Raw genomic sequence first — 10,652 nt, 5'->3', positions numbered from 1 at the left:
TGGCTGCAAACAAACTCATTCTCAAACTCCAAAGCAAAGGTATGAGCACCCACTTCTGCAACTGGATCCTCGACTTCCTGACCTGCAGGCAGTGAGGATTGATGGCAAAACCTCCTCCATGAAAATTCTTAGCTGCTTTCACACTGAGATCCCAGTAAAGTGACGTGTCAACGACGCATGTTTAAAGCCGGGTCAGCTCGGCATTCACATTGAACCAAGAAAAGTCAGTTCAGTGTGACATTTACACTGGAGCCGAAGCAAAATGCATCTGCTCCAATGCTACCTATCTTGGCGGGTAATCACCAGGATGAAAATGACCCCCTCATGCCATGTGGGTCGTGTTCACACAGGTAAGTGAAATGGTAGAAAGGTGATTAGTTACTGGTTTTGAGGGGCAGTGTGAAAGCACCATGCTCTGCAGGGCTGCTGAGTCAGCCTCTTATTACACTTCCTATACACTGTTGATTTGGTGGTCAAATATTATTCTGACTCTATCTGCAAGTGTGGAGATGACATCTCTATTGTAGGCCAGATCTCAAAAGCCAAAGAAATGGAATACAGGAAGGAGATAGAGCATCGGATGGCATAGTAAGAGGATAAGAATCTCTCCCGCAATGTCAGCAAAACGAAGGAGCTGGTCATTGAATTCAGGAAATGGAGAACACATATTCATGCAAACATCAAATCTGCAGAGGTGGAGAATGTAAAATTGTTAGGAGTAAATATCAACAACCTGTTCAAATCCAAATACATTGATGCTTCAACCTAGAAAGCTCACCAATGACTTCTTACACAGAAGATTGAGGAAATTAAGCATTCCTCAAGGTCTCTTACCAACTTTTGCAGATGCATGAGAGAAAGTATCCTGCCCGAATGCATCATAGGAACTGCATCAAATGAACCTGGTCAGGTGGTGGACCTCTTGGTGGGGAGCATTTTGGTGATAGTGACCACAACTTCCTGAGTTTTAGCACAGCTATGGACAAGAATAAAAGCAGACAAAATGAGAAAGTGTTCGAATGCTAATTACGATGGGATGAGGCAGTAATTAGGTAGAGTAAATGGGGAACGGAGAAAGCACAGAATTAATATGGAGGTTTTCTTGGGACCACTTGCACTGAGTTCAGGAGTGGTTTGTCCCACTGGAACAAGGAAAAGATGGTAGGAAAAGGGAACCATGGTTGACAAAAACAGGTGAGGCAGCAAATTAAGAGGAAGAAGGAAGCATACATTAAGGAAGGAAACAGGAAGGGGTCATGAGAATTATATGGTTGCAAGTGAGGAACTTGGGAGAGTTCGAAGGGGGCAGGAGAAGGCTTTGGCAAGTAGGATTAAGGAGAGCTCCAAGGTATTCAATGCGCATGTGAAGAACAGAAAGATGATGAGAATTAAGGAGGGGCTGCTTAAGGATAAAGGAGGCAACATTATGTCTGGAGGTGGAGGAGGTTGGAGAGGTCCTAAATGAACCTAAATGAATACTTTGTTCACCAGAGAAAAGGATCTTGATCAGGTGAGGTTGGAATAGAATAGGCGTATGCTGGTCAAAATTGAGATTAAGGTAGAGGAAGTGTTGGATTCTCTTAAAAACATTGTCCCCTGGGGCTGGACGCGATATAGCCCAGGTTGCAGTGGGATGTGAGGAAAGAGATAGCTCAAGCAGAGGCTATGATCTTTGAGTCCTCTTTGGCTGCAGGGGAGGATTAGAGAATGGTAAATACAGTCCCCTTGTTTAAAAAAGGTAATAGGGAGAATCCTGTGAATTATAGACTGGTGAGTCCTACGTCAGTGGTGTGCAAACTATTGGAGACGATTCTTAAGGGAAGGATCTATGAGCATTTGGAGAAATACAGTCTATTCAAGGATAGTCAGGATGACTTTGTGAAGGGGAAGTCATGCTCACAAGCCTAATTGAGTTTTTTGAAGAGGTAGCAAAAGAAATTGATGAAGGTAGGGTGGTAGATGTAGTCTATATGGAGTTTCCATGGGAAACTCGTTCAGAAAGTCATGAAGTTCACTGAGCGAATGAAAAATTTCAGATTTCAGATTTATTGTCATATTATATATATAACATCATATACGGCCCCGAGATTCCTTTTTCCTGTGGGCACGGCAGAATTACCCTAAATTGATCATTTAAAAAAAAACCATACACAGCATAAACATCCAAACAAATAAAAGAACTGTAATCAGATAACAAATGTGAACAAACTGACTGCAATACAGAGAGAGTAAAGAAAATCATTCAATAAAGTGCACAAGTAAGAATCTTAAATGAGTCTCTGATTGAGTTTGTTGAGGATTCTGATGGTGGTGCGAGTCTTGTGGCTCCTACACCTCTTTCCTGATGGCAGCAGTGTACACCTCTGGCTTTCCTTTCCTGAAGTCAACACCCAGCTCCTTAGTTTTAGTGACATTGACTGCAAAGTTGATGTACCATTCAGCCAAGTTTTCAATCTCCATCCTGTATGTTGACTCATCCCCTCCTTTTATACAACCCACTACTATGATATCGTTGGCAGATTTGTAGATGGTCTTATTGCCTTGCATGTAGAAGGCAGAGAGTAGTAGCGGACAGAAAGTATTCTGTCTGGAGGTCAGTGACTAGTGGAATTCCACAGGGATCTGTTTGGGGACTCCTGTGATGTTTATGAATGATGGGTCATGAATTTTGTGGATGACATGAAGGTTGGAGGAGTTGTGGATGGTGCAGAAGATCGTCATAGGTTTCAAAAGGATATGGATAGGAAGTGCCAGATGGAGTTCAATCCAGATAAGTGTGAGGTGATGCATTTCAGAAGGCTGAGTGCACGGTTAATAGTTGGATACTTAACAGCGTGGAGGAACGAAGGGGCCTTGGGGTCCAAATCCATACATCTCTCAAGGCTTTTGTGCAGGTTGATAGGATAGTTAAGAAGGTCCACGGGATGCTAGCCTTCATTAATAGGGGGATTGAGTTCAAGTGTCAAGAGGCTATGTTGCAATTCTACAAATCTTTGGCGAGACCACACTTAGAGTATTATGTTCAGTTCTGGTCACCTGATTATAGGAAGGATGTGAAAGCTTTTAAGTTGCAGAGGAGATCCAGAATGTTGCCTGGATTGGAAAATAAGTCTTATGAGGCAAGGTTAGCAGAGCTGAACTTTTGTCTTTGAAGTGAAGAAGGATGAGAAGAGACTTAACAGAGGTCAACAAGAATTTGAGGTGCATAGATAGGGTGGACAGCCGACACCTTTTACCCAGGGTGGGAATAGTAAACACCAGGGGGTATCTGTACAGAGTTAAGGGAGGAATGTTTAGAGGAGATCAGGGGTAAGTTTGAAATGTCTTGCCAGGAATGATGGTGGAGGCTGAAACATTAGGGGCATTTAATGGACTTTTAGACAGACATGGATGAAAGAAAAATAGAGGATTACAAGGTAGGAAGGGTTTAGATTTTTCTTTGTCAGGAATATCTACAGGTCAGCACAGCATTGAGAGCCGTAGGGCCTGTATTGTGTTGTAATGTTCTATGTTCCATGCTCTGCCAAGACTGACAGAAACTGCAGAGTTGTTAATGCAGACCATCACATACATACCTCCCCTCCACCAACTTCACTGAGAGTAAAACATGAAAGTCTGCAGACGCCATGATTGAAGTAAAAACACAGTGCTGGAAAACTTAGCAGGTCAAACAGCGTACTTTATGTAACAAAGATAAAGATATGTAACGAACGTTTCGGACTTGAGACCTTCATCAAGTAACTGAGACCCACTTCATCCTGGTTTGTACTTTCTTCTCCCCCCCCTTCTCTCAGGCAGAAGGTATTTTTGCTCAAAACTATGAACCGCAAGTTTCAAGGCCAATTTCTTTCTTGCTGTTATCAGATTCTTGGATGGATCGGTCATTGGTAAAAGATGATGCCCTTGCATTGTTTTTAACTGTACTTTTCCCTGTACTTTGCTTTTGTAATGCTGTACCCTGCACTGTCTGACTTTTTTTTGTTTATAATGGCACAGCCTGCTACATGAGTTGACTTGCCTGGAGAGCCCGCAAGACAATGTTTTTTACAGTATTGGTGCATTGACTTCAATTCCATTTCCGGCTAGTGGATTATCAGGGTTTTACTGCATTTCTAATGATACTGGATTTTACCTTTCCAGTTTTCAGAAGTGGAACAGAGAAGTATCATTTGATTGCATTTGGAATTACAAGATTTAATTTGATCTCCTTTTTGTTACAGTAAGAAGCACCATGTGGCTTTCTTTCAACATGCTAATTACACTTCCTGAAAAATAGTAGTGATGTTTAGCTCAGAAATCATTCTTTCATAAAAAAAACAGAAACTAATGGAAACACTCATCACATAGGAAGCACCGTGGAAAGAGAAATACAGTTAATATTTCAGGTTGAAGATCCTTTGATTTTGACTGTTTCCAAAATTTGCTGTTTTTACTTCAGATTTCCTGCATATGCAGTTTTTAAAATTTGTCAATATTGCTTTTATCTGATTTTGTTAATAAAGAAATAGACATTGTGGAGTAGGTTTACATAGGTTGGAACAACGTCATGGGCTGAATGGCCTGCACTCTGCTACAATCTATGTTCTAACTGTAAGACACTTTGTAGGACTTCATTTCTGTCTTCCTGCAGTCTTTATGTTGGCAAAAGCACAAGAACTCGGGTATTTCCATATGTGCCCCATCTCTTTTAGAAATTTAACATTTGGAGCCCTGCAGTGTGCCTCTTGGTTGGGGGAGTGGCTGCACACAACTTCTCTACATCCACTTTACCAACAATGCAGCATTGTATTTATACAACATGTGTTCCGGCTTCATGATATTTTGTAAACATTTTAAGGTACACTTGCCCTTCATGGTTTTTCTAGTTTGCTATGACAATTTTTTCTTGTTGATGGTAGGATACTCTGAATGAAGTGGCTTAATCATTCCAGGATGTTTAGAGATAATCACTTTTACAGTATAGATACTTTTGGGCTTGATCAGTAAATTATACTCAATGGATAAAAGTGGTTGCTTCTCTTCCTCAAAAATTCAATATTTATGTGGGATGCAAAGTTTGACTTTGTGAATAAATGAAGGTGAAATGAACAAGCGGTCTGATGGCGAATTCCCTGAACTGCTTGTGGTTGAGTGCTGACATTTTTTTCCAATTCTCCCAAAATCTTGAACATGGGCTGCTCACAATCCAGCCCTCTGCAACATCTCACTCCAGTTCTATTGCATAATCCCATATGTGGTTCATGGGGCTAATATACTTACCAATATCTTAAGTGACTCCAGCGATGATATTTCTTCATGCATGGCCACGTTGCTTTGTTCTATTCCTCCACTCCCACCCCACCCCTCCCTCCTGGATCCAACACCTTCAGCCACGTTCCCACTTATTCCACTCACAGACATACAAGTTGTACTCACCATCTTTCGTTATTACTGCTTTAATGATCCTATTACTTCATACTTGGTTGTTCTTCTGTCACTCCCTCAGTAGCAACGTCCCAAACTTACAGTCAGTATCATGTTGTGTGCTCTTTGCAGTGCTCTAAGGCTGATAACTAAGTATTGTTGTGGTATTCTCAACTTACAGCAGAGGCTGAAACACCAACGTATCAAAAGTTATAAGAAATGGTTCCACAGTCCCCTTGTTTTTTTTCATGATATGCTCACATTTGTATCAAATAATAAGTGGAGAAAAATATCAATTGCTCTAAATGCACAAACATGAGGACAACTAGTAGTTAATATTCCCACATATGCATGTTTATGCTGATGGCAAAAGATTAATTTATCATCTTTAATCAGAACGATTGGATTCTCGTTAAAAGACTGGTGTGTTTTTTTTCCATTTTAGTTTGGTAGCGACATTATGTCTTGCGGGGGATATGATTTTTCAGTTGAGTAATTTTGTGGGATCTTCTGATGTATTCCTTCACAGAAAAACTTTGCACAGGATCAAGAAATGGCCATTTGTTTCATTGCACTTCCATTTATGGATATTTCATTGAATCTTCCAATAGCTTCTGATGTTGACTTTATTTAACACATTGAGATAATGCAAAAAAGTATTGGGAAGTTTCTTTCACTTACTAAACTATTTCATATTTAAAAGTATTTTTGAGGTGTAAAATCTTTATTTACAGTTTAGTGCAATTAATTTGAGCAAACAAGGTACCATGATACATTTGCAAAATAATCTCTTCCAGCTAATTATAAAATGAAAACTCCATAATAGTAGGTTAAATACTGCAAAAATTGTGTAAAATTAACTTTATAAATGGTAACAACTCATCCAATACCTCAGCCTTGTGTCTATTGTGAATCCTACGTAGTAACATAGACTTTGGGCAGGGACTTTCAGCCTCATCTTTATCTTTGTCTTGCTTTTTTCCTCTGAGACCAACTTCTTCTTTGTCCCTTGGGATCAAGGATGGCTTCATTCCTTTTTGGTTTTGTGGGTTCAGAGGTAACCAATGAGGCCAATGTGGCAACTGTAGACTTTCCCACAGAAGGCCCATATGTTGGCCAACAAGATGGAACAGAAACCTATTTAATATCTCTCCATCCAACACTAGGTTGGGGAATGGAAGGCCAGGAAGCATCTTTGTTCTTCAGGTTTATTTTTATTGATAGTTAATTCAGCTAATTCACCATAAACAAGGGATCAGGTATTCCAGTTTCTACAGCTCAGTTACTCTCTGCATCAAGTAACGTTATGACAATCACTACTGAAGTAATTGTTGTAAAAATTTACTGTTGCAAATTCCTGCTTATTTAATTGACAGTTTTAAAAAAATATTGTGGGATGATAATCAGAAGATACTTTCAAGTCAGTTCAAGTATCTTGCCTACATAATCAGCCATTTTAAATGTTAACTGCTTCCTATTTATCAGATACTATCTGACATGAACAAATCTCCCAGCATCTTCAGCTTTTGTATCTTATTTATTGGATTAAACTGCATTTTTGTACTGGCAGAAATTTTAAATTTGCAGTCATAACTTTATGGAAACTATCTCTTTAAGCTGAAACAACATCGACTTGCTTACTTGTGGATAGATATGGATACCCTGAGTGAGCATTCTGCAGACTGATAGAATGGAATGTCTATTAGACAATTATAAGTATGCACCATCCAAGAAAGGATAGGATTTCCGGTGTAGATTCCGATCATTCACTTTGTCACTGGGTTTCTCAACTACCCAAGTTTGGGAATTCTGAGCTATATCTTTGGATGCTTGAAAATACATCGCATCCTAGTGATTAAAAAAAAGGAGCCTCTCAACTAAATTTTAAAGTTTGCAATCATTTCCAAGTCATGAAAGCCATGATTTAAGAATGAATGGAGCAGGTGATTTTGGCAAGTGGTTCTTTTTTATTTCCCAGAATGTATCAGAAAATTACATTTTTCAGGGCCTGTTGGTAGAGATATCCTATTGGTGATCTCCCCTCTTTTTTAATTAGTAATTGTCAATTTAGGAGAATTTGTCAAAGAATATTTAGATAAAGCAAACATTATATAATTCAATGATAATTAAATAAACTAATTAATATCATATCAATACTATTTTTCCTCAAACTTGGATCAGTCAGTACTTGCCTACAGTATTTGATTTTAATGTTTGTGTACTGTGGATTAAATATATTTGATCTATTTCCATATTTTTTTGAACACTATTTCTAAATTTCTTTTTGATATCAAACCCTTATTTATAATGAAAACTCTGCCTTAATGTCTCTGGGAACTGTTACAATCAAGAATAATTATTACAGTTGACAAGCCTTTTAAAAAGAAATCAATTGATATTTGAGATTAATAGTTTGATACTCTTTGAGCAAAATTATACCCTGTGTTATTAATCAATGAAAGACAATATAGATTTATTAGGAATCACATCTCCTCTGGGGCCTGCAGATTAAATTCAAAAGCATTTAAGGAATATACCTGAAAATTTGTTTAAATTATTTCACTTTCACAAAGACCAGAGAAAACAAGCTTTCATGGAAGACTACAGTGGAGAAGGCTGATTTATTACTTCCCAGAACCAATTAGAAAATGACTTTTTGCATGACTTCTTTTGTAGCGTTTGAATGATTTGTCACCTCCATGAAAGGTTAAACAATTCAAACCACTTCCCTTTAATTTCCCACAGCCCACAAAATAATTACTTTTCAAGATTGTTTCACCACATTTATCAATCTCAGGAATTCAAGATTTATACACAATATTTTCGACCCATGCTGTTACAGCCCTTGGTGACACACTTATAACAGGACGTTTTATCAAATGCCTTTCAGAAATCCAAAGACCACCACATCCACCTTATTTCCTTCCATCATTCTCCCTTCCTGCATTAGAAATATATTTCCTCTATAACACTGAATTAGTGCACTGGTCTTAAACATTGCACAGCCAAGCTTCAAGTTTGCAGAAGAATTACTCGTTTTTTAAAAAAAATTTGGGGATAAATATCAAGGTAAACTATCACATAATGACCCAGGAGGTAGATGTTGCAAAAACTGCCTTCCTGCAAATACCTCTATCTTGTTATTTGTATTTCCAAGTTACCCTTCCTTATCTGTCAGCTTTTTAATATTATAATGATACTGTTGTATACAAGTGTGTTGACGCATCATGCAAGGACAGAAATTAGATTTACTAAAGTTTGTGTGAAGCCTCTGTGGTCTTGCTGCTCCAGGAAAAGGTGGTTCAATAACTTTGCAGCTCGTTCATCTATCTCAGAACTCCAGCACCCGAGTTGCTTCTGATCTACAATGTCCTCTTTTTGAGTTTACCAGTGACGACCGAGGTTTCTCCCTCATTTCCTTCCACGTGTCAAATAAGGGGGTTGTTGTGTCAGTTGCCTCTATGTCCGTGGGCAATAAAATAATCCCATGGATGAGAGAAGAAGTGAAGTGGAAATAAATGAAAAACAGGATTGCTCTGAGATCTGGTAGAGACTCAATTGGCTGAATAACTTCCTCCTCTGTTGTAAGAAATCAGGAAGTATGGATAAACATATATACAAATAACACAGTGCGTGGGTTAAGATATATTGCAAATAAACAAACGAATCACACGGATTTTAGGTTCTTTCTAGTGACGACCAGCATCAAAAACACAGTGCTTTGTGTAAAAGGGAAGGGAATCCCTTGAATCCTGGATTCACTATTATTCAATTCAGACTCAACTTCACATATTTAATTGGTTTAAATTAAAAAAAAAAGCCCTGTTTACATCTTTATCCAGTGTACTCTTTTCTCGCCATCGGCACTTGTGTCTTATTGCAACGTTATCCCCTGCACTTCTGGATTTTTGTTTTGCAGTACCTGTGCAGGTTGACAGGCTGGATAGCACACAAACAAAGCTTCCCGCAACCCCCCTATTTCGTACACCTGACAATGCACAGTTCAATTTTTACTCAGGAGGGGGAAAGCAGTGGTGCAACGAAGATAATGAGGTCATCAAAGTCAATTGGTAACTGCAAAACAATCCGGAGGCTTTAACTGCAAACATCGACCACTTTCCCGAAGAACGGCCGGTGCAAACTTGCACGATGCTCCAGGTGAAAAGAAAGCGCTAACGGTGAGAGGCCAGTCAGTGGGACAACCCCGTGGTGTCCTTCCCCAGCGCGTCTCCCCGGCAGCGGACGAACTTCGAGGTCCCTTCTGCTCCGCCGGTCCCGGGGCAGCCGCCGGAGACGGGAGCGCTCAGGACACCTCCGGGGACCCCTCCAGTCCATTTCCATTTCTGCCCCCGTCATCCTCCCGACTCCTTAAACGAGGCATCGAACAGTTCTGGGCTCGATCCGCCTTAGCCCCCCCCACCTCCGCCAACGGGAACGGCTGGACAAAGTTCCAAAACTGCGACCGGTTTCTGTCCTCCCTTTCGGGCTGCGTTCAAGTGACTTGCCTGACTGGGGCGGCCGGTCCGTCGTTACATCGAGGGTCCTGGAGGATCCGCGGCGCGCACCCCCAGGATGTCCTTCTCCGGGACCTCGATGTTCACCGTGTACCAGAAGGACCACCACACCAGACTCAGGGCCACCACGATGGCCCCCGTGTAGATGAAGAAGTCGAAATATTGCAAGGAGCCGAAGATGCCGATCAACAGCAAAATGACGCCCAGGATGTCGAAGAGGACGCCGAGCAGGAACAGCGCTCCGCACCGGCCGGTGCACTGGGCAGGTGCTGACATTGGCGAGTGGCGGGGAGGGAGCGCTGTAGCGGGGGAGGAGGGGGGTCCCGGCTCGATGGCACGGCGCGCAGGCAGGTGCGTGCCTCTTTTATACACCAATTAAAGAATGATCGAAAGAGAAAAAAAAAGGGGGAGGGCGGAGAATGAATGCATTAGGTACCTGCGGGGAGGAGGCGAGAAGCTCTTTGGGAAGGTTGGCCACCTGCCTGAATCCCAGTGGCGCTGGGAGATCAGCCAACTCCGTGAACGGCGCTCGGGAAACTTGGAGCAGAGTGGGGACGGGAGGGAGGGAATGCGACAGACCGGCTCATTCCAGGCTCATTGCAGGGCGAAGAGCTGAGAGGACAAATGTAACAACGTACATGGAAGAGAATTATGAAAAAGGACTGACATTATGGGTGGAAAATACATTGAACAGTTCAGAATCAGGATCCATTGACATGAAATGCGGTGCATTTC

At 41.0% G+C, this 10,652-nt stretch overlaps 1 long non-coding RNA gene across 1 annotated transcript; it reads right to left on the bottom strand.

Moving 5' to 3' along the window:
• Positions 1–832: 832 nt before the first annotated feature.
• LOC138759315 (uncharacterized) lies at positions 833–10,610 on the bottom strand. Its single transcript, XR_011354718.1, has 3 exons — positions 10,354–10,610; positions 5,416–5,590; positions 833–976 (listed from the first exon to the last, which is right to left on the bottom strand). It is a non-coding gene; the product is annotated as an uncharacterized lncRNA (long non-coding RNA).
• Between the last annotated feature and the right edge of the window lie 42 nt (positions 10,611–10,652).

Source organism: Narcine bancroftii, chromosome 3 (genome assembly GCF_036971445.1).
Source record: "Narcine bancroftii isolate sNarBan1 chromosome 3, sNarBan1.hap1, whole genome shotgun sequence".
NCBI lineage: Eukaryota > Metazoa > Chordata > Chondrichthyes > Torpediniformes > Narcinidae > Narcine > Narcine bancroftii.
Note: the sequence above shows the minus strand (reverse complement) of the source record. Positions and strands in the feature narration are given on the sequence as shown.